Here is a 27548-nt window from a genome sequence, read left to right on the forward strand (position 1 = left end):
TTCTTATGTTCAAAAGTATATACAGTGGTACCTGTACTTAAGAATGCCTCTACTTAAGAACTTTTCTAGATAAGAACCTCATGAAAGACTTAATTAACTCAATCTGTATAGTCTGGATGACAGAAGGAAAAGGGGAGACATGATCGAAACATTTAAATATGTTAAAAGGTTAAATAAAGTTCAGGAGGGAAGTGTTTTTAATGGGAAAGTGAACACAAGAACAAGGGGGCACAATCTGAGTTTAGTTGGGGGAAAGATCAGAAGCAACGTGAGCAAATATTATTTGACTGAAAGAGTAGTAGATGCTTGGAACTAACTTCCAGCAGACATGGTTGGTAAATCCAGGGTAACTGAATTTAAACATGCCTGGGATAAACATAGATCCATCCTAAGATAAAATACAAGAAATAGTATAAGGGCAGACTAGATAGACCGTGAGGTCTTTTTCTGCCATAAATCTTCTGTGTTTCTATGTTTCTAGTTAGTGGTAAATCCAAAACCTGTAAGTTTCATCTCAGACATTAACACCCTTGAAAATGTTCAAAGATACTTCACAAAAAGAGCCCTTCATTCCTACACTCGAAACAGACTACCCTACGAAACTAGATTTACAATACTGGGTCTTGAAAGCTTAGAACTACGACGCCTTAAACATGATCTAAATATTGCCCACAAGATCATATGTTGCAATGTCCTGCCTGTCAATGACTACTTCAGCTTCAACCACAACAACACAAGAGAACACAACAGATTCAAGCTTAACATTAACCGCTCCAAACTTGACTGTAAAAAATATGACTTTAGTAATCGGGTTGTTGAAGCATGGAACTCATTACCGGACTTCGTAGTGTCCCAACATTTTACCCTTAGACTATCCACGGTTGACCTCTCCAGATTCCTAAAAGGTCAGTAAGGGACCTGCATAAGCGCACTAGTGTGCCTTCCGTGTCCTATAGTCTCTCCTATATCTTGTATTTCTTCTCTACTAGAAACATAGAAACATAGAAGACTGACGGCAGAAAAAGACCTCATGGTCCATCTAGTCTGCCCTTATACTATTTCCTGTATTTTATCTTACAATGTTTATCCCAGGCATGTTTAAATTCAGTTACTGTGGATTTACCAACCACGTCTGCTGGAAGTTTGTTCCAAGGATCTACTACTCTTTCAGTAAAATAATATTTTCTCATGTTGCTTTTGATCTTTCCCCCAACTAACTTCAGATTGTGTCCCCTTGTTCTTGTGTTCACTTTCCTATTAAAAACACTTCCCTCCTGAACCTTATTTAACCCTTTAACATATTTAAATGTTTTGATCGTGTCCCCCCTTTTCATTCTGTCCTCCAGACTGTACAGATTGAGTTCATGAAGTCTTTCCTGATACGTTTTATGCTTAAGACCTTCCACCATTCTTGTAGCCCCTCTTTGGACCCGTTCAATTTTGTCAATATCTTTTTGTAGGCGAGGTCTCCAGAACTGGACACAGTATTCCAAATATGGTCTCACCAGCGCTCTATATCCTCTATAACCTTCATTGTGTATTATTGTGTTATGGACAAAATAAATAATTTTTTTTAAAAAGTTTCAGCTTTCTGAAAATCAGCTGAAATGACCCAAGAGTATAAAAGCATTTGCTTTCTTTTGAACATCATCAGGCACAATATTACCAAATCATGAATGGGGAAGAAGCATGGGTACCCAGGGAGTAGTAATCCATGTATGTTGGTCATGAAGCTTGGAATTAAAAAAAGAAAGAAAGTTTCAATATAGAGACTGGAATGTATGCATTTGTCAGCCGTACGCATCAAGTCATTTTATGCCTGGGGAAAATAAGAATAATTGCTCTGTCCCCAAGCTCTGTGTTAAATGGGTCTCTGTAGTCATGTTGCCTGCCTTCCTCATTCTCTTTTACCTTTTCCATTTATTTCAAGATCCCATCACTCTGAGCAGCTAATTTAGTCCAGATGCATTTCAGTGTTAATTTTTCCACCCAGAATTGGGCTAATGTACAAATCCACAGCTATAGCAATCAGAAACCACCATAAGTCTGCAAAACGATTTTGCATTTGGCATGCAGATGACATTAGAGAAATCTGGGCACAATTACCATGTGGGGGGGGGGGGGTAGGGGGGAGAGACCAGCGAAATCTTCAGATGTTTTCCCCCATTAGAATATTGAATGAAAGATGTTGCTGCTCTGCACATCACTCGTACATTTATAGTTCCTGGTTATTTCAATTCTTGCTTACTGTTTTTTAGCTTGAATAGATTGATTTGCAACATATTTATTTATATTGATTAGCCCTTGGTCCATACCAAAGTGCAGCATTCCAGAAACAAAGCATTACTAAAATTAGATAAGATCATCCAAGGGCACGGGGTGAGGTATCATCAGTACGCTGATGATACCCAGCTTTACATCTCCACCCCCTGTCCAGTCAATGAAGCAGTGGAATGTGATGTGCCGGTGCCTGGAGGCTGTTGGGGCCTGGATGGGTGTCAACAGACTCAAACTCAACCCTGATAAGATGGAGTGGCTGTGGGTTTTGCCTCTTAAGGACAATCCCATCTGTCTGTCCATTACCCTGGGGGGGGGGGAATAACTGACCCACTCAGAGGGGGTCCACAACTTGGGCGTCCTCCTCGATCCACAGCTCACATTAGAGAAACATCTTTCAGCTGTGGTGAGGGGGGCGTTTGCCCAGGTTAGCTTTGTGCACCAGTTGCGGACCTATTTGGACTGGGAGTAACCGCTCACAGTCACACATGCCTTCATCACCTCGAGGCTTGACTACTGTAATGCTCTCTACATGGGGCTACCTTTGAAAAGTGTTCGGAAACTTCAGATCGTGCAGAATGCAGCTGTAAGAGCAATCATGGGCTTTCCCAAAAATGCCCATGTAACACCAACACTCCGCAGTCTGCATTGGTTGCCGATCAGTTTCCGGTCACAATTCAAAGTGTTGGGCATCACCTATAAAGCCCTTCATGGCACCGGACCAGGGTATCTACGAGACCGCTTTCTGCCGCACGAATCCCAGCGACCGGTTAGGTCCCACAGAGTTGGCCTTCTCCGGGTCCTGTCAACAAAACAATGTCGTTTGGCGGGGCCCAGGGGAAGAGCCTTCTCTGTGGCGGCCCCGGCCCTCTGGAACCAACTCCCCCCGGAGATTAGAATTGCCCCCACCCTCCTCGCCTTTTGTAAGCTCCTTAAAACCCACCTCTGCCGTCAGGCATGAGGGAACTGAGATATTTTTTCCCCCTAGGCCTTTACAATTTATGCATGTTATGTTTGTTTGTATGTATGTTTGGTTTTACAATAAGGGTTTTTTAGTTGTTTTAGTATTGGATTTACATGCTGCTTTTTATTACTGTTCTTAGCCGCCCCGAGTCTATGGAGAGGTGCGGCATACAAATCCAATAAATAAATAAATAAATAAATGAATGAATGAATGAATGAATGAATGAATAAATAAAATCAATTTAGAATGGAATTAGATAAAATACAATTTAAAATGTAATTGGAATAAAATACAAAAATTTAAGATATAGATAAAATATGATAAAATTATATTTTGGTATCACCCCTTACAATCTATCCCAATCAGCCCCACAATTCGCAACAAACAAAACAAAGACCAAATTTAATCAGCAATGATGATTGAAACAATTTATGTGTTCCAAGCTTTAATTCACCCACTGAGCTCTCCTTATCCGGGATTTAATCCTGGAGAAGGAGGCCGACCTGGCATGTGTGACTGAAACCTGGCTGGGCCCGGAGGGAGGTGTTCCTCTCTCCGAAATTTGTTTTTTCTGCTTTTCTGTTGATAAAGACTTTTGGTTTTCCTTCTATCGTGGGGTGTGTGTCTTTTTTGGACTAATTACACTGTAATTACGGGCAGTTGGGACACGCTGGCAGAACACTGGATAAGACTTTTTCTTCTTCTTTCTCCTCAGAAAGAATTAAGCAACACCGAGCATTCTTTGGCGATTAATTATTCCATTCGTCTTTGTGTTTGGAGTAAAGGGAAAACCTTTCCTGATCTACATAACTTCCCATGATTAAGTCCTAAAGGGCAGGGCTTAAAGGATGAGAAGGGATTTTGGATAGAAGAATTATTCTTGGCAGAAATCCAACTTCAGACCAATGCAGATATCTCAGATCTATTCTGCTACTCTGGATAATTTTCTATATCCAGCCATAAAAGGAAGGAAATTCATTTTTGTCAGAGCTATATTATTATTTTCCACAACTGCAAGTGACATTAGCAAGCTTTCATTATTGCCATTTTTCTGTTTTATTTATTTATTTATTTATTTATTTATTTATTCATTCATTCATTCATTCATTATTCATTCATTCATTCATTCATTCATTTGTCCAATTCACAGAAACATAGGAAGAAAATAGACATGTGATAATATAAAAGAGGGTGAAAGTGAACTTAGCGTAGAGGATATATGAAAGGAAGAGAATATGTAAGATAGGTGAAAGAAAGGAAAGACAATTGGACAGGGGACGAAAGGCACACCAGTGCACTTATGTACGCCCCTTACTGGCCTCTTAGGAACCTGGAGAGGTCAATCGTGGAGAGTCTAAGGGAGAAATGTTGGGGGTTAGGGGTTGACACAATTGAGTCCAGTAATGAGCTTCGATAACTTGATGGTTGAAATCATATTTTCTACAGTCAAGTTTGGAGCGGTTCGTATTAAGTTTGAATCTGTTGCGTGCTCTTGTGTTATTGCGGTTGAAGCTGAAGTAGTCATTGATTGGTAGGACATTGCAGCATATGATTGTTTTCTTATCTGGCAACTGCTAAGTTTAGTGTTGGGCTAAAACCTATTGAAAGTCTGCAGCATTTCTGATTCCAAAGGTTCTTCCACCTACTTTTGTATTTTTCCTTTGTGTTTGGTCTCCACAACTGCAAGAGACATTAGCAAGCTTTCATTATTGCCATTTTCCTGTTTTGTTCTGAGTGAAGTAAATGAGTGATTGTAAGAAGACAAACCTCTTAATTCCTAAAATGGAACTGAAAATATAAGATGCAAAATGGGGTTTGGAGACCCTTTAATAGATTTAATAGATGTTGTACAAACGATGGGACATTTAGAGATTCTGAAATAATTATACGTGGCTCCTAAACCAGAAACTGTTGAAGTAGTGAGCTTGAACATTTCCGATGAAGAATTTCATAAAAGAATGGATATTTCCCATAATCTAATATGAAGGCTAATATAATTAAAATGCTTCATTGGTACTGGATATATCAGAGAATGTTCATTAAGAGATAGTTTCAATCTCCCTGCTGCTGGCGGTATAAATGAGGAGTTGTGTTATTTGGTACTGCTCTACTATTGTTGCAGTGTGGGCTGATATCAACAAGATTGTGATTTGAGTACTGGATCAATGACTATGTATTAAGGATGCACGCCTGAATTTCCAATGTTTCATATTTATCAAGAATACCAAAAATTGTGGCGATTTTGGTCATGTAGATTGTCTACAAGAATTGCACCACACAGGAATAAGAAATGTTGCTTTGCTTGCTTTGGAACCATAAATTCCTGATATGAGCTGTTTATTAGTCCTTTTTTTTTACAAAGAGACAAAAACCCAGTCTTTGAATAATCTGGTAAATGTTCTTCTGTTTATAATATTATTTCAAAGCCTATTTTTCCTCTTTACGCTTCCGAGGTGGGTAAAATGAGGACCCGGATTGTGGGGGCAATAGGCTGGCTCTGTTAAAAAGTGCTATTGCTAACATGTTGTAAGCTGCCCTGAGTCTAAGGAGAAGGGCGGCATAAAAATAGAATAAAATAAATAAATAAGTAAATATTTATTGTTATGCTATCAGTTTTAAGATATGCTGGTCATTTAAGTAGTTCTAAAAATATATATATATAAAAAGCAAATTCTACGCTTGGCATGACTAGGAAGGGAATTGAAAATAGGTCAGCAAGTGTTGTATTGCGTCTATACAAATTGATGGTGAGACCACATTTGGAGTACTGTGTACAGTCTGGTTACCACATCTCAAGAAGGATATAATGGAACTGGAAAAGGTGCAAAAATGGGCAACAAAAATGATCAAGGAAATGGAGCACCTCCCTTACGATACCAGGTTGCAATGCCTTGATCTTTTCAGCCTTGAAAGGCGTTTAAGGGGTGACTTGATCGAAGTGTATAAAATCATGCATGGGATAGAAAAGGTGGATAGAGAAAAAATCTTTTTTTTAATCACACAATACTAGGATGAGGGGACACTCCCTAAAGCTCATAGGTAAGAAAGGGAGGACAAATAAAGGGAAATATTTTTTCACCCAGAAGATCGTTGGTTTATGGAATTGACTTCCAGAAGAATTTGTGACAGCTATCAGCCTGGATAGCTTCAAGGCAGGATTAGACAGATTAATGGATGCCAAGTGTATTGAAATGAATGTCCATGTGCTGCCTCTATGTTGGATGAAGCAGGTAGGATTCCCTTGGGTACCATTTGTTGGGAGTCAAGGGAAAGGGAGAGTTTTGCCTTCTCTTTCTGCTCAAGATCCCCATGGACAATTGGTGGGCCACTGTGTGACACAGAATGCTGGACTCGATGGGCTTTGGCCTGATTCAGCATGGCTCTTCTTATGTTCTACATTTGTTTGTTAATTTTAGCAATAACAGGAAAAATAAACCATGGGTCATAGGAAATATTCACAGTGGAAGAAGTATTAAATTCCTGTTTCTTTCTATTTCAGGGTTATATCTTTGTTTTCATAAAATCGTGCAAGGCCCACCTACAATTCCAGTGAACAAACAGTTACCATAGAAACAGCAAATCATAGAGGGAGGCAATTTGTCAATCAGTCTAATTTCAAGGTCACACAAATAATGTGTAAGCTTTCAGTTTCTTCAGAACTCTTCGTCAGGGGGGAAAAAAAGACAAAACAAGGAAAGATGTGACAGAGAAGGAAGATGAAAAAAGTAGTGTCACGTGTTGGTTTTCCATTGTTCCTGATGAAGAGAGCTGTATGTCTTAAAATTTCACATGCTAGTTGGTGATCTATTGATCTTAATTGAAATTCAGATTTCCCCCCAATAGGAACAGAGTAGCTACTTTTGCTTTTAAAAGAAGCATCAGAAATGAGCCAAATGATGTAAACTAGTATTAAATCAGTCAACCAAAAATAGTTTGCATGCTTCTTCTACTTAGGTATAGTTAGAATTTAAATCTGCTATAACACATGCAGATTCAGCCCTTCCAAGTGTAACTCAGACGAGCTATGCATTTTGCCCCCAGCTTTTCATTCAGCATATCTGTTTCCATGTCAACAGCTCGTGCTGATAAAGAATTGACATTCGTACTGCAGTCTGAAGTATGGGGTATGGAGCCAGTATTAAAAGAAATCCATATTCCTCGTTGTTCTGCCGGCGTGTCCCAACCGCCCGTAATTACAGGGTAATTAGTCCAAAAAGACACACACCACACGATAGAAGGAAAACAAAAGGTCTTTACCAACAGAAAAGCAGGAAAAACTCCCTTTTTAAATGTCAAAGGGATTTTCTGGTACACACAAGGCACAGGTGAAATGCAAACCACGATCTTGACGAAACTATGAATCAGATAAACTTCCATGAGGCTAAACCAGCACGCTGCTCTTTTTATTTGTAGCACTAATTACGGCAGCCCCACCCAACCACGGGTGGCCTCACTTATCTCCTGTAACAATCCTTCAGTTGTTCCCTCCTATGCATCACTCTACGCATGGCTTACCATGTTTTATGTATGGTTTATATGAGATGTATGATTGCTTTTTATATTAAGAGTTTTTAAATTGTTTTAATCAATTGGATAAAACGGAAACGGCCCAGGGGAAACAATTTCCCCATGCCTGACGGCAGAGGTGGGTTTTAAGGAGTTTGCGAAAGGCAAGGAGGGTGGGGGCAATCCTAATCTCCGGGGGGGAGTTGATTCCAGAGGGTCGGGGCCACCACAGAGAAGGCTCTTCCCCTGGGTCCCGCCAGACGACATTGTTTCGTCGATGGGACCCAGAGAAGGCCAACTCTGTGGCAGAAGGTGGTCCCGGAGATATTCTGGTCCGATGTCAGATACAAGATAAAAGAAAAAGGCAAACTTGGGTGCCCTTGTGATATTCTCAGAATATCCTTATCAACCTCTACAACCTTTCTATGGTCAGTTGTCTTAATGTTAAATTTTCATTTATATATCATTCATATAAACTTTATTTCCTTTACAGTTTTTATCTACTTATTAATAAATATATATATATATCATTTACAATCAAATTCATAAAATCCTATATTCATTCTTTAACTAAACGTTAATATATACATTTATATGTCATCTTTCTTATTCTTCCTCTCCAACCAATTATAAAACAAGTTCCAAACTTCAAAGTATTCTGAATCCTCTTTCTGAGTTAATTCTATTGCCAGTTTATCTAATTCTGCACATTCTAGGATTTTTCTAATAATTACATTGTCATTTGGTATATCACCATGTTTCCAATATTGTGCAGGGTTATTTTTACTGCTGTTAATATATGCAATATAATATACAATTTCTTTTTTAATTTTTTTGATCAAATATGCCTAATAAGACTTCTCGTTTCATGTTAATTTTCTGTTTTGTTATGTCCTCGATCCAGGTGTGTATATTTTTCCAGAATTTTTTAACTTTTGGGAAGGTCCACCATGTATGATAGCATGTTCTGCTTGTGTGTTGGCATTTCCAACATTTAGGATTTATGTTTTGATACATCTTGGCCAATCTCGCTGGTGGTACGTGCTATCTATAGTACATTTTATATACATTTTCTTTATAGGAAGTTACTTTTGTTAATTAATAATTACTGCTCCAAATTCTTTTCCATTGGTTCCATATTTGGTTAATTAGTTAGGTTAGTTTGTGGTCAGTTTGTCAGTATTTTTCAAAGCTGTCTTAGCAGAAGATTGCTCAAAGATTGTCTTATCAGAAAAAGTTAAGATGCCAACTTCTCAGTAGAACTCTTGATAACATTTTAAAGCAAACTGGTAATTGGCAATCTCTGGAAGGAACAGAAAGATGAAATGTCCGTGTCTCTGTTCTTGGTTTCAATATGTTCTCCACCCCCCACCCCCAAAAAATCCCATACAGAAAAACTCTGTATAATTCCACATGAGGACTCTGCAGCTGTAGATCACTATGATCCCAAAACACTGGCTGTGTTCAAGTGCTATTTCTGGCTCAGTAGCAATTTAGCTGGAAAAACTAGTATTTTTTTTTTGAAAGGCTTGGTTCTGGGGGTTTGCGGGAAGTCAGTCCGTTTCCCTATTTACATCAATGCTTGCTTTATCCAGCTCCTGGAATCCAGCTACTTTAGCAGGATTTTCAAGAAGAAAGAAGATAGCTCAATGGTTTCGCAACACTTCTTTATTTCTTCATATCTTGTGGCAATGAAAGCTGATGAAGTCTAATAGGACCAGAATAAGAGGTAGAGGCCTCCCATTTAGCTCCAGACAAACGTAATCCACTAATACACTTATGCTGGTGGGAAAAATAATATAATTTCTTCTAGAGCAGGGGACTCCAAACTTGGCAACTTTAAGACCTGTAGACTTCAACTTTAAGAATTCTTTAGCCAGCCACACTGGCTGAAGAATTCTGGGAATTAAAATCCACAAGTCTTAAAGTTGCCAAGTTTGGAGACCTCTGTTCTAGAATATTCTGTAGATAGGACAGGGTCAATATTTGTATACAGTAATACCTTGTCTTATGAACTTAATTGGTTCCGGCAGGAGGTTCGTAAGGCGAAAAGTTCGTAAGACAAAACAATGTTTCCCATAGGAAACAATGTAAAAGCGATTAATGCGTGCAAGGGGGAAAAATCGCAAAATGGCGCTCCGCTGGGCGCTGCCGCCTGGCTGTCACCTTTTGAAACAGCCAGGGGGCTTCTCGGCGTTCTCCTGAACCAGAACCAGAACTTTTGTTGAAGTTTTCAGGTTCGGGTTTGGGAGGCCGCCGAGAACTTCTTGGCGTTCTCCCGAATGCTGAACCCGGAAGTTTGGCAAAAGTTCGGGTTTGTGTTCCGGAGGCCGCCGAGAAGCTCCCGGCTGTTTCAGAAGGTTACAGCCAGGCGCCGCCGCCCAGCGGAGCGCTGTTTTTGCAATCGGCAGCGGCGTTTTTGGCCGATCTGGAGGCTCAAACGGAGATGGGGAATCCCAATAGGCGGAGCTTTGACATCACAAAGACGTCCTTCCTGGTCGTCCGAAATATGGTAGGGTTAGGAGAGTCCACGGAGTCCTCGGAGAGAGGCGGCATACAAGTACAATAAATAAATAAATTAATTAAATAAATTGCTGTTTCTCCATATCAGATTTACCCGACATGATGTAATCAATGGAAGAAGAGATAATCACAAAATGCCTTCAAGTTCCTTTAAGAGATAGAAAAATAAAACAACATTGATGTGGAATTGCTGGCTCACGCTTCATCCAGCCAATACAGGAAACCCACAACAATAATATGGTGGTGATACCCGTTGGCTACTGATGTTTACAAATTTTTATTTTTATTTTTATTTATTCATTTGTCCAATACACAGATACATAGGAAGAAAAATAGACATGTGATAATATAAAAGAGGGTGGAAGTGAACTTAGAGGAGAGGATATATGAAAGGAAGAGAATATATAAGATAGGTGAAAGAAAGGAAAGACAATTGGACAGGGGATGAAAGGCACACCAGTGCACTTATGTACGCCCCTTACTGGCCTCTTAGGAACCTGGAGAGGTCAATCGTGGAGCGTCTAAGGGAGAAATGTTGGGGGTTAGGGGTTGACACAATTGAGTCCGGTAATGAGTTCCACGCTTCGATAACTCGATTGTTGAAATCATATTTTTTACAGTCAAGTTTGGCGCGGTTCGTATTAAGTTTGAATCTGTTGCGTGCTCTTGTGTTATTGTGGTTAAAGCTGAAGTAGTCATTGACTGGTAGGACATTGCAGCATATGATCTTGTGGGCAATACTCAAATCGTGTTTTAGGCGCCGTAGTTCTAAGCTTTCTAGGCCCAGGATTGTTAGTCTATTTTCGTAGGATATTTCTGGTACTTAGAGAGATTCTGATCCTGCAAGATGAGAATTGCTGACATTGACAGCTTGATCCATCATAAATTTGTCTCTTTTAAAGTTATATTTAAAGTTATATTTAACCAGTGACCGATTAGGTCCCACAGAGTTGGCCTTCTCCGGGTCCAGTCGACTAAACAATGTCATTTGGCGGGACCCAGGAGAAGAGCCTTCTCTGTGGCGGCCCCGACCCTCTGGAACCAGCTCCCCCCGGAGGTTAGAACTGCCCCCACCCTCCTTGCCGTTCGTAAAGTTCTTAAGACCCACCTCTGTCGTCTGGCATGGGGGAACTGAGACATCTCCCCCAGGCCTATACAGTTTATACATGGTATGTTTGTGTGTATGTTTGCTTTTAATAATGGGGTTTTTAGTGTTTTTTAAATTATTAGATTTGTTCTTACATTGTCTTTGTTATTGTTGTGAATCGCCCCGAGTCTACGGAGGGGGGCGGCATACAAATCTAATAAATAATAGTAATAAAATAATAATAATAATAATAATATATTTTAAAACCATGCAAGCGGGCAGCGTAGAATTGCTTTTGTTTGAGCTGCAGTCAATCAAGTTTGCTTATTCCCAAGATACTATATTCTGTTCATTATCTTTTCAGTTTTTGTTCCAGGAGATACATAGCGTTCTGGCAATCAAAATGTTCGCTCCAAATTGGACTGCTCGGAATCCACATTTGGATGTTAGGGGTTTTGTGTGTGTGTGTTTTCTCCAAACTATCAAATTCATTTGAACTTTGCTTAGGGATAGTGTGACCTCAGCTACATCCGTTACTTCAGGAATAAGTGTATTATACATATATTGGGTAGCCTAAAACTTTCTCCTGTTATGGCTGTCCTGTGATTTATTGCCAGTTAGGTATATTTTTTTAAGATGCTGAAGTTTTATAGACGTTGTAGGAGGATATTTTTGTCATTTGGGGAAATTCTTGCCTTATAATACCTTCTAACTATAGCTGGGATAGCAGGTCTTTCAAGGGGAAAGGTGGATTGACAGCTTTTCATCTCCCTCCCACTGTCTGTCATACTGGCAGACAGATAAACACAGTGTGAATTAAGAGGTAGGGAAGCTACCTTTACCAGTAATTTATTCTCTTTCTCTTTAGTATGAAGTATACTCACTGTTGTTGCTGTTGTTGCTGCAGATTCTGCATCAGGTCAAGACAGAGCAGTGATATTTGTGTTAGCACAACTGAAGGCAACTGTATCGCCAGCGTTTCAAATGACAATCTGAGAAATAAATCAGAGTCCAAACCTTGGCCTTCTTCCAAGTTCCAATTTATTGACAGAGCCATATTGGTTACGAACTGTAGTCATCATGATACAAACTTTTCCTATAGTTCTCCACCCAGGTAAAGGTTTATCCCTCATTCTCACACCCACACGAAGCAGTGGAAGTGATGTGCCGGTGCCTGGAGGCTGTTGGGGCCTGGATGGGTGTCAACAAACTCAAACTCAACCCAGACAAGACGGAGTGGCTGTGGGTCTTGCCTCCCAAGGACAATTCCATCTATCCGTCCATCACCCTGGGGGGGGGGGGACTACTGACCCCCTCAGAGAGGGTCCGCAACTTGGGCATCCTCCTCGATCCACAGCTGACATTGGAACATCATCTTTCGGCTGTGGCGAGGAGGGCGTTTGCCCAGGTTCGCCTGGTGCACCAGTTGCTCACAGTCACTCATGCCCTCATCACCTCGAGGTTCGATTACTGCAATGCTGTCTACATGGGGCTACCTTTGAAAAGTGTTCGGAAACTTCATATTGTGCAGAACGCAGCCGCAAGAACCATCGTGGGGCTTCCAAGATTCGCCCACGTTTCCTCAACACTCCGTGGCTTGCATTGGCTGCCAATCAGTTTCCGGTCACAATTCAAAGTGTTGGTCCTGACCTTTAAAGCCCTACATGGCATTGGACCAGATTACCTCTGGAACCGCCTGCTACCACACGAATCTTGAGAAGAGACAAAAAAATCTTGAACACCGGGTTCTTGTCTAGAAAAAGTTCATAAGTAGAGGCGTTTGTAGGTAGAGGTACCACTGTATATAATAAATATATGCCAAAGTTAAAAATTCCATTCTAACACTTGCAATTCAGCAAACATTTGTTGGGACAAAGATAAAAGAAAAATTAAGTAGGAAAGTCAAATTTTTATACAAGGATGTTTTTAAGATTAATATCAGAATGGGTAAACTGCTGTAATGATGAATAAATATCCTAGTTTACAGAGATAATTAGGTGATAAAAAGCATTCAACTCTTGTTTGTGAAAAACTGATCAACCAGTTCAATTTAATTTTTGCTTTTTTGAAAGGATGAAAGGCTTAGTGGATAAGGGAAATGGAGCAGACATAATATATCTCCATTTTATTACAATAAGACCTTTAATACTCTTTTTTTCCTTACATATAAATTAGAAGCAGAAAGATGAGACATAATTTTTACCATTTCTTTTCAAACTGCTTAATCTGCAACACCAAATGCATATGAATCCCAGTTCTAAATTAGATTTTTTTTTAAAAAAAAAGTATAGTGAATGCATAGTTTCAGTTTTAAAAAAACCCCAGTACTTACACAGTCATTCTAAACTCCTATATTTTAAGGGCTAGATTCATATAGCTCTGTACTAATATTTGTTGTTATTGTTATTGTTGTTATTATATCAACAATACAACACAGCAAACGAGATCACTATGCTGGATTTCGTATTTCATCACCAGTCGGGCGCTTCCCAAGCACCTAGGACTGTGTGATGTAGCGGCGAATTATGTGTGTGGATCCCAGTAAAGGGGGCTTTTGCAATTGACAGATGGAGATTTTGTCAGTTCCAATGGTTTTCAAATGGCCACTGAAATCCTTTGGCACTGTGCCCAGCGTGCCAAGTACCACTGGGACCACTTTCACTGGCTTATGCCAGAGTCGTTACAGGTTGATTTTCAGATCTTCGAATTTCACAAATTTCTCTAGTTGCTTCTCCTTAATTCTGCTCTCTTGGGATTGCAATGTCGATGACCCATACTTTCTTTTTCTCCACGATCATGCTGCCTGGGGTATTATGTTCTGAAATTCGGTCAGTCGGAAGTCCCACAGTAGTTTTGCTTGCTCATTTTCAACCACTTTTTCAGGCTTACGATCCCACCAGTTCTTTGCCACTGGTAGATGGTAGTTCTGGCACAAGTTCCAGTGGATTATTTATTTTTATTTATTTATTTGATTCAATTTTTTTTTATGTTGCCCTTCTCCTTGGACTCAGGGCGGCTTACAACATGTTAGCAATAGCACCTTTTTAACAGAGCCAGCAATATTGCCCCCCACAATCCGGGTCCTCATTTTACCCACCTCGGAAAGATGGAAGGCTGAGTCAACCTTGAGCCGGTGATGAGATTTGAACCGCTGATCTGCAGATCTAGCAGTCAGCTTTAGTGGCCTGCAGTACAGCACTCTACCCGCTGCGCCACCTCGGCTCATGATGATGATGATAATAATAATAATAATAATTATTATTATTATTATTACTATTATTATTATCATTATTGTGAAGTGGTATATAAGTCTAACTGCTATTGTTATTTAAGACATATTATTATTATTTATTAGATTTGTATGCCGCCCCTCTCCCCAGACTCGGGGCAGCTCACAACAGTGATAAAAAACAATATATACAGTATTGACAAATCTAATAATTTAAAATCTAAAATAGCAATTGTACATTTAAAAAATCTAAAAACAAGGAACCCCAATATAGAAAACATACATACAGTCATATCATGCACTAAAACTACATAGGCAGGGGGAGATGTCTCAGTTCCCCCACGCTTGACGACAGAGGTGGGTTTTGAGGAGTTTACGAAAGGCAAGGAGGGTAGGGGCAGTTCTAATCTCTGGAGGGAGCTGATTCCAGAGGGTCGGAGCCGCCACAGAGAAGGCTCTTCCCCTGGGTGCCGCCAGACTTTAACTCTCAGAATTCCCCAGCCACCATGGTCTTAGCCTTCTAAGCACCAGAGAAAATTGAGAGCTTCATTTACTATTTACTCATTGCATGGCAAAGAACAGGCGTCACTCTTCAGGATTAAAAACTAGCTGATTCTACAGCAAGCAATTTGACGGTAGTGCAAGAGATTGATAAAACAATTGTGCATTGTCAGAGCTAAAAACGAATATAGGAGGATTGTTTTGAGAGCCGGGTAGGATAAATAAGCATAATTACTCAATTAATAAACTTTTATCTTGTTTTCCCTCTGGATATGCTCAAAATGAGCACCACACATTTTGCAAATGCGGTTACAATACTATAAAATTGCAACGTAAAGTCTTATATATATTCTACAAGCGCCTAGCAAGACACTGCTGATCAAACAATGTTTGGTTCTGCAGTTTTCTTTTAGATAAACAACAGGCAGTGTGTTCCCATGGAAACTAAATGGTTAGAGAATTGCTTCTTGATACAGGACCATTACTGGACAGTAAAACATTCAGAGAAGAGAACAGTTATCCCTTCCTTCCTTTCGCAAAACGAGATAGAGATTTGTTTGTATAATGCAGACTTTTGTAGGAAATGCAGATGAAATTGCATTACCTCTATAATCTCCTGCACTTCTCTATCGTTTTTCTTTCAGAGACCTTTTAAGAATAGAAATACAGGCCAGCCATTTAAGATCTTGTGATTAGGAGCTCTAGAAACTATCCATCTGGAAATGCCACGTAACTTTATGCAAACAAAGACAAAACACAGCTAGGTTTGAGTTGTGTAAATGTAGGGTTTGGAAGTCTAGCGCAGCAGTAACAGATGCTAGTTATTTATTGTCCCTTATGGAAATGAAATCTGATAAAACTTCTACATGTACATCCAAATGTGGAATATTGCATAATAATTAGGAATGATCTGATTTGTGATTTAATGGGGTTGGGGATATCACCACCATCTGCGTATAGAGGATGCCACAACTAGGAAATATAAGAATAAGAATATAAGCCAAACACATCTGAAAGATAATAAATTACAAAAGTCTAGTCTAGAAATTCATAAGATAGGGACAAATATATATATTTGCCTTACAAGGCAAAGGTTGCAGGTTCAAGTCCCAGTGGGTATGGCTAGCTGATGAGGCCAAAATAAGGCCGAAATAGATCTGTCCTGGTCTCTCTTAATTTTCAAATTCAGCAAAAAAAACATGTGACACATACAGATAGCATTGTCGGCTATCAATAAAATTAAATGCCTTGGAAATGGTCCTGGGTTGGGCCGAGAGGCAAATAAGGAGCTGTGATATTCCTTCAATACACCAGGGTGATTCGACACAAAAATATGTAACCCTTCCCTGGTGCAAAGCTGAAGGGATTGGATACTGTAGCCTAGAGGATAATTTTCTGCCTTACAAGGCAAAGGTTGCAGGTTCAAGGCCCAATGGGTATGGCTAGCTGATGAGGCCAAAATAAGGCCGAAATAGATCTATCCTGGTCTCCCTTAATTTTCAAATTCAGCAAAAAAACATGTGATATATATATATATATATATATCAAGAATAGTCCTAAAAATGCGAGTTCCAGGTATGTGTGTGAATGATGAGGCAGCAGCCATCTCGATCACCGGAACATAGAAACTTTAATAAAACCACTTAGCTTTCGTTAGCATGCTGCTAACTTCGTCAGAGTATTAAAATGCCATGGGAGACAATCACCTTTATAAAGCATTATTCAGTCTGCTCATTGCCCGCGTCATAGGGCCACACCCTTCCCTCCCCTCTGCGGCAAGCCTAATTGTGGGCTTGCTCATGCTGGCTAAAGGGGGATCTACCGCTTTTACTCGTGTCTGTTGCCTCTTTCCCTCCCCAAGGGAGGAGGTGGAGTTATGAGGCAATACTTCGGAGGTGTTCGGTATTACTTTTTCCCCCCCATTATCGTTGTTACTTTCTATAGTGGTACATGTCTGCTCTTGCAATTTTTTTGCCCATGCCCTCGTCTTAGGTCTGCACTGTTCTAATCCCCCCTTGTCCCCTGTGTTGGAACTGCATTGTGCCCCTCCCCCTCTACCTCCATGTTGCTCCAGTATGTTCCCTTGCTTCCCGTTGGGGGTTGCTCTACCCTCATTTAGCTGGTTTCTATGCCCGGTCTGGGGAATAATGCTTTATAAAGGTGATTGTCTCCCATGGCATTTTAATACTCTGACGAAGTTAGCAGCACGCTAACGAAAGCTAAGTGGTTTTATTAAAGTTTCTATGTTCCGGTGATCGAGATGGCTGCTGCCTCATCATTCATATATATATATATATATATATTTGCACTCCTTGCTCAGGTTTTGGGGAGAATATTGCATTTGTACAAAGAGGATGGAGTTCTGTTCAGTTCTCATACCTAAAATGCAATGAAAGATCTTTCATCTATGATTTAATGAAATCTTTTTTTAAAAGCCATGAAAAGATAATGGTTGTATCTTGTGAAAGTCATTTATTTCCATTAATTATGCATGGTTGAAAAAAGTAATTTCTGCATTGTGAAGCTGCCTTAGTATTTTTCCTTCCTTCCTTCCTTCCTTCCTTCCTTCCTTCCTTCCTTCCTTCCTTCCTTCCTCCCTCCTTCCCTCCCTCCCTCTGTACTTGTATATAGTTAGAAATATGGAATATCTCTACCTATATACAAGTACATATAGACATACAGATGGCAAATCATGTTGTGGGATTTAAATCCAATCATATATCATCTTTATGGTTGTGTTCAAAGGAAGGTATGAAACATTTAAAAAATACTTATATGAATGTAACAGTGAAATTGTGTGTGATCTGTCAAACAATCAGACAGATGGAATAGATAACAGCGGAAGAAACTATAGTTTGCCAATATATCTATAGACTCCAAATATTATTCATTTTTGTATTTTATAGTTTGATTTGCAATATTTGAAAGTTCATTCAAATATTCGTTTGAATGTTCCTTTGTCAGGAACATTCCAAGTTCCTGACAAAGCACTGCAGCTGAAATTTCTAGGAGGGTACCAATAAGTGCCATGAGAAAATTATATATGGAATCTGATTTATTTCTCAGATGCTACTTGGGCCGCTAATACTCTGGAAATACAAATAAAAATAATGAGGTTCCCCATGATCAAAATTCCATCATAATTGAGAACAAGTGTGGCGATTAAGATGTTAAATGTGGAAGAGCCTTCTCTGTGGGGGCCCCGTCCCTCTGGAATCAGCTCCCCCTGGAGATTCGTACTGCTCCCACCCTCCTCGCCTTCCGCAAGAGTCTTAAGACTCATTTATGCTGCCAATCTTGGGGCCATTAGACTCTAGCCCTCTGATAGATGACTGTGTTGAGAGTATGTTGATTGAATGGGAATAATTGTCTTTTTATAGTTTTTGGGTTTTTTAAAAAGATTTTAAATTTAATTAATTGGATTTAAGATGTTATATATTGTTATATTGTATGTTGTAAGTCACTCCGAGTTCTCGGAGAGGGGCAATATAAAAGTGCAATAAATAAGTAAATATATAATAAATAAATAAAATTGTTGATTGAGAGATAAGATGAGAAAAGATAGCCCACATCCTCTTACTTTGTGATCTCTGAGAAAAAGGCAAGATTTAAATGCAATGATAAGAGTTGGCCTTCGTTTGGCGGGACCCAGGGGAAGAGCCTTCTCTGTGGCGGCCCCGACCCTCTGGAACCAACTCCCCCCAGATATCAGAGTTGCCCCCACCCTCCTTGCCTTTCGTAAGCTTCTTAAAACCCACCTCTGTTGTCAGGCACAGGGGAATTGAGATATTCCCTTCCCCCCTAGGCTTATAAAATTTATGCATGGTATGTCTGTATGTATGATTGGTTCTTTAAATTGGGGTTTTTTAAATTACTTTTTGTTGTGGTTAGCTCTGGCCCAGCTCCTGCCCCAAGGACTGTGGATGTGGGGGAGACATCCACATGCTGCAGGCCTGTTTTGCCCCCGGTGGAATCTGCTGATGAAGGCTCCTCTGACCAAGAAGACATGAGTGACAGAGAGGAGGAGAGTGTGGCAGACAGCTCAGAAGGAGATCAATTATCTAGCTCCTCCTTGGATTCAGAACAAGAGTTAATGATACAGCCATACATGCGGAGAGCGATGCATAGGCAACAACAACTGAGAGATTATTATCAAAGAAAATGAGGCCACCTGTGGTTGGGTGGGGCTGTGGTAATTAGTGAGGCTGTTATAAGTAGCAGCCTGTGGGTTTGGCCATTGTGGAGGATTATCTGATCCTTGTGTTTCGTGACTGCTTTACTGACTTTGACTTTTTGTGTGCTGATTTTTCCCTGCTTTGAAACTAAAACAGAGCAAAGTGTGTTTCACTTTGTGAAAGAAGAAGGACTGTGAATTGCCTCACAGCTGCAAGCTAAGTATCACAGAACTGATAAGGGACTTGTACAAATTACCAGTTTGTTTGGAGACGAGTGCTCTTTGCTATCCCAAAAGAGGGCTTGGTTTAAGTGAATTTTCATTATAAAGAACATTGTTTTGAATTTTCAAACGTGTGTGTGTCTGAAATTTGTACCTTTGAATTTTTGGGAGGATTCTACCAGAGAGCCCGACAGAACACTTTTAATATTAGATTTGTTTATATTGTCTTTTTACTGTTGTTAGCCGCCCCGAGTCTGCGGAGAGGGGCGGCATACAAATCTAATAAATAAATAAATAAATAAATAAATAAATAAATAAATAAATAAATAAATAAATAAATAAATAAATAAATAAATAAATAAATAAATAAATAAATAAATAAATAAATACATACATACATACATACATACATACATACATACATACATACATACATACATACATAAATACATAAATACATAAATACATAAATACATAAATACATAAATACATAAATACATAAATACATAACATAACATAACATAACATAACATAACATAACATAATATAACAACATAACATAACATAACATAACATAACATAACATAACATAACATAACATAACATAACATAACATAACATAAATCAAAAGCAAGAATTTCCCAGGGATCTGAAAGTGAAGAGTGACCAAGTATTATTTCAGGGAAAGAGCCCTTATGTCATAGAGCAGGGTCCTTTTTGTAGATCAACATGCAGAATGGAGAAAGATTACTAGGGGTGGGGACACACACTTTTGCTCATATATGCTTACAACAAGCAAAAGGAGATGTCAGCATTTGCTCTGAGGAATTTCCAGATAATCCCCCCAAACATAAATGCCCCTGATCCCACTGGGCTTGTACACAGCAGGTCCAATTAAAATTAAAAGAAAAAAAAAATCTTGAAAGTGCAAGCACCAGTTATGTGCTCAGAAGGGGAAAAAAATTGTCAGCAGCTTTCATAATAAAAATGTCTCAATGGATCACGAACAGTAAGAAGGACTCGGGTCTTTACTTGAGGGCTCGGTAAGATTTGATGTGCTCAGTTAAGCAGCCAGAATTGTTACAATAGCTGCGTTCCCTTTCTTCAGCCCTTACAGGGGGTTTCAAAAATAAACAAGTGACTTATGAACAGGAGCAAATTATTTGGAGATTCAGTGTGCTTTGTGCCAAGCCAGGCTTGTAGGCAACAATATTATAGAATTCTGAATGGTGTGATCTGCAGTACAGAATGGTTAGAATACTGAGAAGGAAGATAATGGTTCTTATACGCTTGTTTTAAGAATGTCTCTTTTAATTTATTTGTTATTTACTTACTTACTTACTTACTTACTTACTTACTTACTTACTTACTTACTTACTTACTTATTGGATTTGTATGCCGCTCTTCTCCGTAGACTCGGGGGGGCTAACAACAGTAATAAAAAACAGCATGTAAATCCAATACTAAAACAACTAAAAAAAACCTTATTGTAAAACTAAACATACATACAAACAAACATACCATGCATAAATTGTAAAGGCCTAGGGGGAAAGAATATCTCAGTTCCCCCATGCTTGACGGCAGAGTTGGGTTTTAAGCAGCTTACGAAAGGCGAGGAGGGTGGGGGCAATTCTAATCTCCGGAGGGAGTTGGTTCCAGAGGGCCGGGGCAGCCACAGAGAAGGCTCTTCCCCTGGGCCCCGCCAAACAACATTGTTTAGTCAACGCGACCCCGAGAAGGCCCACTCTGTGGGACCTAACTGGTCGCTGGGATTTGTGCAGCAGAAGGCGGTCCCTGAGATAATCTGGTCCGGTGCCATGAAGGGCTTTATAGGTCATAACTAACACTTTGAATTGGGACCGGAAACTGATCGGCAACCAATGCAGACTGTTGGTGTGACATGGGCGTATTTAGGGAAGCCCATGATTGCTCTCGCAGCTGCATTCTGCACGATGTGAAGTTTCCGAACACTTTTCAAAGGTAGCCCCATGTAGAGAGCATTACAGTAGTCGAGCCTCGAGGTGATGAGGGCATGAGTGACTGTGAGCAGTGACCCCTGGTCCAAATATTTACTGTCATGATACTAACTTGGGAGTTAAAAAGCATGTGACCCCTGAGATTTGAGCTAGAAATTTTCAGAAAATATGCAAAAACCTGGGTAATATTTTTCAGATGGCCTAAAATGCATTAAGCGTGCTGAGGGTTTTCCTTAAGTTTAGATCCTACTGAAGGTCCTCACCGGAGCCTTCCTGGGCTCCTCCTGACCTTGAGTACATGACAATGTCTTCAGGCAACTATGTGCCACTGAGAACAGACTATGATGGGATCATTAATTACAGCTTTGTTTAATAGAATATATTTAACACCATGATATTGATAGTTCTTTGGAATGAGAAAAGCCAAACGAAAATAACTGAATAAGGCATTTATATGTCATCCTGACTTTTTTTACAGTGATTGAACTGTACCTCATTTTATTTGGAAGCAATAAAATTAAATGCATTATTGAAGGGGCGCAAGTGTTTTATTGGTTTAGTTTAGTTTTCATCTAAAAGTCAAAACTTTGCCGCCACAAAGGGTATTTTATATAATGTTCTGCCGGGCTCTCTGGTAGGAGCCTCCCGAAAATTCAAGGATACAAATTTCAGACACACAAACACGTTTGAAAATTCAAAACAATGTTCTTTATCCCAAAATTCAAAATAAACTAAGCACTCTTTTTGTATTGCAAAGAGCACTCATCCCAAAACAACCGGGTAGTCTGTACAATTTCCCTTAAGCAGTCATTAAGTACTTAGCTAGCAGCTGTGAAGAAACTTCACACCCCTTCTTCTTCCAACAAAGTGAGACACACACACACACTGCTCTGCTTTGGTTTCAAAGGCATGAAAAATCAACAAACAAATTCCAGAAAACAGCAACCCAGGATTCCTGAAGAACTGCGATTAGATACTTTTTCACAATGGCCAAACCCACATGCTGCTATTTATCGCAGCAGCCCTAATTTCTGGAGCCCCACCCAACCACAGGTGGCCTCATTTTCTCTTGTAATAATCCTTCAGTTGTCTCCTATGCATCACTCTACGCATGTGTGGATGTGCCATTAATTCTTGTTCAGAATCCAAGGATGATACAGATGATTGATCTCCTCCTGGGCTGTCTGCCAAACTCCCCTCTTTCCTGTCACTCATGCTTCCTTGGTCAGAACTGAGGCGTGTGGATGTCTCCCCCACATCCACCTGCACATTCCTTGGAGCTGGGCCAGAGCTAACCACAACATATAAAAGGATGTCCTTGCTGCTCGTTCAAACAAATATTAAAGGAGGACCGACGTACATTACAACTCCTGTTATAATACAGCAGAAGATTGTTTACAGCAATAAGTAAAGGATTTTATTTTCAGATTGGATAAATATATTCTACCCCCACGACCTACTAAGCTAGGAAAATACTTTGCATAAAATAAATTCCAATTTACAATTAATCAGAGGAAAGATGACAAATATATGCCACGGTGCAGGGTGAAAATACTAATCAAAGCACCCTACCAATTGTTAAAATTAATTATTTAGGAATGCAAAAACTCCCATTAAATATTTGTGGATAATTGCATAATTACAGCCAGTTTAACCCAATCCAAAATAGCTATTGCATAAGTAAGAGCTCATTTTCCCTCCCCTTGTTCTCCTTTCCTCAAAAATTGATAGTCCACGTTCTTGCCCAAAAGTAAAGGTGAAATACACAATGCTCACCGTTCAAGTAACCTAGATTGCATTTCTGGAGCCACTTAAATCAGGAATAGCTGTCTGTGGGTATATACATTCTCTTCAATGGATAGCAACAATAGCTTCCTCCTGACGTTTTGTGTCATGGCTGTGTAGTTTTGTAAAAGTGCAATACCTTGAAAGCTATTCTGCAAGTCAAAAGCATCTCTTTTGTAAGCTTTAAAGAAATATTTTGGGGTCAGAGTGCCTTGCTACAGCCTGGTATTGGATCTAGTATTGCACACTAATACAGTGGTACCTCTACCTAAGAACGCCTCTACTTACGAACTTTTCTAGACAAGAACCAGGTGTTCAAGATTTTTTGGTCTCTTCTCAAGAACCATTTTCCACTTACAAATCCGAGCCACCGAAACTGTAATCGGAAAAGGCAGGGAGAAGCCTCCGTGGGGCCTCTTTAGGAATCTCCTGGGAGGAAACAGGGCCAGAAAAGGCGGGGAGAAGCCTCCGTGGGGGCCCCTCTAGGAATCTCCTGGGAAGAAACAGGGCCAGAAAAGGTGGGGAGAAGCCTCCATGGGGCCTCTCTAGGAATCTCCTGGGAGGAAACAGGCCCGGGAAAGGCGGGGAGAAGCCTCCTTGGGGCCTCTCTAGGAATCTCCTGGGAGGAAACAGGGCCTCCACCCTCCCTGTGGTTTCCCCAATCACACACATTATTTGCTTTTACATTGATTCCTATGGGGAAAATGCTTCTACTTACAAACTTTTCTACTTAAGAACCTGGTCATGAAATGAATTAAGTTCATAAGTAGAGGTACCACTGTATTAAACACAGTGAATTGTATCCTTTATGGGAGGTGGCTGACGAAGGAGGAAACTGAAGCTAAAACAGCAATATTGCTGAATAGTGTGTAACTCCTGAATTACAGGGGCTGCCTCATCATGTCTGGTGCACCAGTTGAGGCCCTATTTGGACAGGGAGTCATTGCTCACAGTCGTTCATGCCCTCATCACCTCGAGGTTCGATTACTGCAACGCTCTCTACATGGGGCTACCTCTGAAAAGCGTTCGGAAACTTCAGATCGTGCAGAACGCGGCCGCGAGAGCCATCGTGGAGGTTCCTATATTTGCCCACGTATCTGCAACATTCCATGGCCTGCATTGGTTGCCGATCAGTTTCCGGTCACAATTCAAAGTGTTGGTTATTACCTTTAAAGCCCTGCATGGCATCGGACCAGAGTACCTCCGGAACCGCCTTCTATCTCACGAATCCCAGCGACCGATAAGGTCCCACAGAGTTGGCCTTCTCCGGTTCCGTTGACCAAACAATGTCGTTTGGCGGGCCCCAGGGGAAGAGCCTTCTCTGTGGCAGCCCCGGCCCTCTGGAATCAACTCCCCCTGGAGATTAGAACTGCCCTCACACTCCTTGCCTTTCGTAAATACTCAAGACCCATCTATACTGCCAGGCATGAGGGAGTAGAGACACCTTTCCCCCAGGCTTTTTTTTATATTTATGTTTGGGTATGTATATGTTGTTTGCTTTTTTAAACATGATAGGGTTTTATGTGCTTTTTAATATTAGATTTGTTTTCGCTGGAATATTGTTTTTATTATAGTTGTGAGCCGCCCCGAGTCTTCGGAGAGGGGCGGCATACAAATCTAATAAATTGAATTGAATTGAATTGAATGTCTGTGATGTCTATACTGCTATTGAACAAGGCAGGAGAAGCAATCTTGACCATTGAGAAGTAGCATTCTGTTATTGTAGCGGCTTAGTTCCCACATGTCACCAGATTATCCTTCTAAAATGTGCCAGATGAACCAGTAGTATTATTTATAATTTCATGGTAGATTTGGGAACTATGGCAATTTTATGAAGACTCCTGGAGGGAGAAAAAACTTAATTTCATGTTAAATCAGGTGAAAAGATATACTTCACTGGATTTCTACAGTTGCTTGAATTTCTTTAAAACTAGAAAAAGCAAACCTCATTAATTCTCAGTTTTAGGGAATGCAATATATTTATCGCCATTCAGTTGGAATATATCCAATAGATTATACTTCTAGTAAGGCTCATTTCAGAATTTAGGATTCCTGCTCATGTTAAATGTTTTGTTTTTGTTTTTAAAAATTTATCCTATTTTCTTTTTTAAAAAATCAATTTCCTGATTTTCAAAGGACATGCATTTAGTTCTGTGGGCCTATGGAAAAATTAAAACTTTTTAAGGAAATTAATGCTTTACTGTAAAAATGTCATATATACCATCTCTAGTGTTGGTAATGACCTATAGAGCCCTACATGGCATCGGACCAGAATACCTCCAGAACCGTCTTTTGCTGCACGAATCCCAGTGGCCGATTAGGTCCCACAGTGTTGGCCTTCTCCGGGTCCCGTTGACTAAACAATGTCGTCTGGCGGGCCCCAGGGGAAGAACCTTCTCTGTGGTGGCCCCGGCCCTCTGGAATCAACTCCCCCCAGATATCAGAACTGCCCCCATCCTCCTTGTGTTTCATAAATTGCTTAAGACTCACCTGTATCGCCAGGCATGGGGGAATTGAGATACCTCCCCCAGGCTTATATAGTTTTATGTATGGTATGCTTGTCTTGTATAGTTTTAATGATGGGTTTTTAGACGTTCTTTAAATATTAGATTTGTTACATTGTCATATTGTTATTATTATTGTTGTGAGCCGCCCCAAGTCTGCGGAGAGGGGCGGCATACAAATCTAATAAATTGTTGTTGTTGTTGTTATTATTATTGTATGCCGCCCCTCTCTGTAGACTTGAGGCAGCTAACAACAGTAGTAAACAATATATGACAATCCAATATTAAAACAGTTAAAAACCCTTATTGTAAAACCAAACATACATACATACATACCATGCATAAAATTGTAAAGGCCTAGGGGGAAATAGTATCTCAGTTCCCCCATGCCTGGTGGCAGAGGTGGGTTTTAAGAAGCTTACGAAAGGCAAGAAGGGTGGGAGCAATTCCAATCTCTGGGGGGAGTTGGTTCCAGAGGGCCGGGGCCGCCAAAGAGAAGGCTCTTCCCCTGGGTCCCACCAAGCGACATTGTTTAGTGATATTTACCTGTAGAATTGACCAGAAAATGCCTATTTTTATTGTCTTCATTTTTTTCCCCAGGAAAATTTTGAGTCTTTCCAAATAATCACTTTACTGTATTAGTAGCTGTTAAACATGGGTCCTTTTTTTAGAAAGCAAAGGTTAATTTGAAGTTGAAATATTTCAGAGCTACCCCCCCCCCCCAAAAAAAAAGGATGTGACAAAATTATTTAGCGAATAAAGGTGGGCAAAACACATGCAACGTAATACAAAGCATTGCTTATGTAGCAGAGAGCAGAAAACTCAGCAAAAATACTACATTTTCTTGGATTTTTCTGGTTGCATGGCAACATGCCTATAGATGAGATAATTAGCTCTGCCCCTATAGTAACCTCACTAATATCCTTTAATGCATTTAAGAAAAATGAAGCTATACTTCACACCTTTTTGGTGTCATCCCTTGTCTTTATAATTCGAACAATGTAATCCCTTCCCGATTCAGTTAAACCATCAATAATTGTATACTAGCAGCTGAAATGTTGTGTACTCATAATCCAAGACTTTGATAATTAGGAAGATGTGAATGTGAAACCTCTTGCTAAACTAAAGTCCATGAAATGTACATCAGAATTATATACTTCTACATTTATTATTATTTTTTTGTGGATAAATTATTCACAGAATCCTTATGGCAGGAAAATAATTCAAGACATAAAAAATTAGATGTATTTATACTTGTGAGAACCTGAGACATTGAATCTAAGAGAGCACATGTGTATGAAATTATCCAATAGCATGGTTGTGAAATTCATACATACCTCCACATCAAAACTACATATTTATCATGCTCACCCCCAATATTCCATGAGCCTAAATTACAGATGCTTCGTTCAAAAAAATAAAATAAAATAAAATGAGAGGGAGGGAGAAAGAGGGATAGATAGATAGATAGATAGATAGATAGATAGATACAATACAGTGATACTTTGTCTTACGAACTTAATTGGTTCCAGGACGAGGTTCGTAAGGTGAAAAGTTCGTAAGATGAAACAATGTCTTCCATAGGAATAAATGGAAAAGTGATTAATGCGTGCAAGCCCAAAACTCACCCCTTTTGCCAGCTGAAGCGCCTGTTTTTGTGCTGCTGGGATTCCCCTGAGGCTCCTCTCCATGGGAAACCCCACCTCCTGACTTCCGTTTTTTTGTGATGCTGCAATTTCGTTGAGGCTCCCTTCGCTAGGAAACTCCACCTCCGGACTTCCGTTGCCAGCGAAGCACCCG

The sequence above is a fragment of the Erythrolamprus reginae genome, chromosome 7 (genome assembly GCF_031021105.1).
Source record: "Erythrolamprus reginae isolate rEryReg1 chromosome 7, rEryReg1.hap1, whole genome shotgun sequence".
Classification (NCBI taxonomy): domain Eukaryota; kingdom Metazoa; phylum Chordata; class Lepidosauria; order Squamata; family Dipsadidae; genus Erythrolamprus; species Erythrolamprus reginae.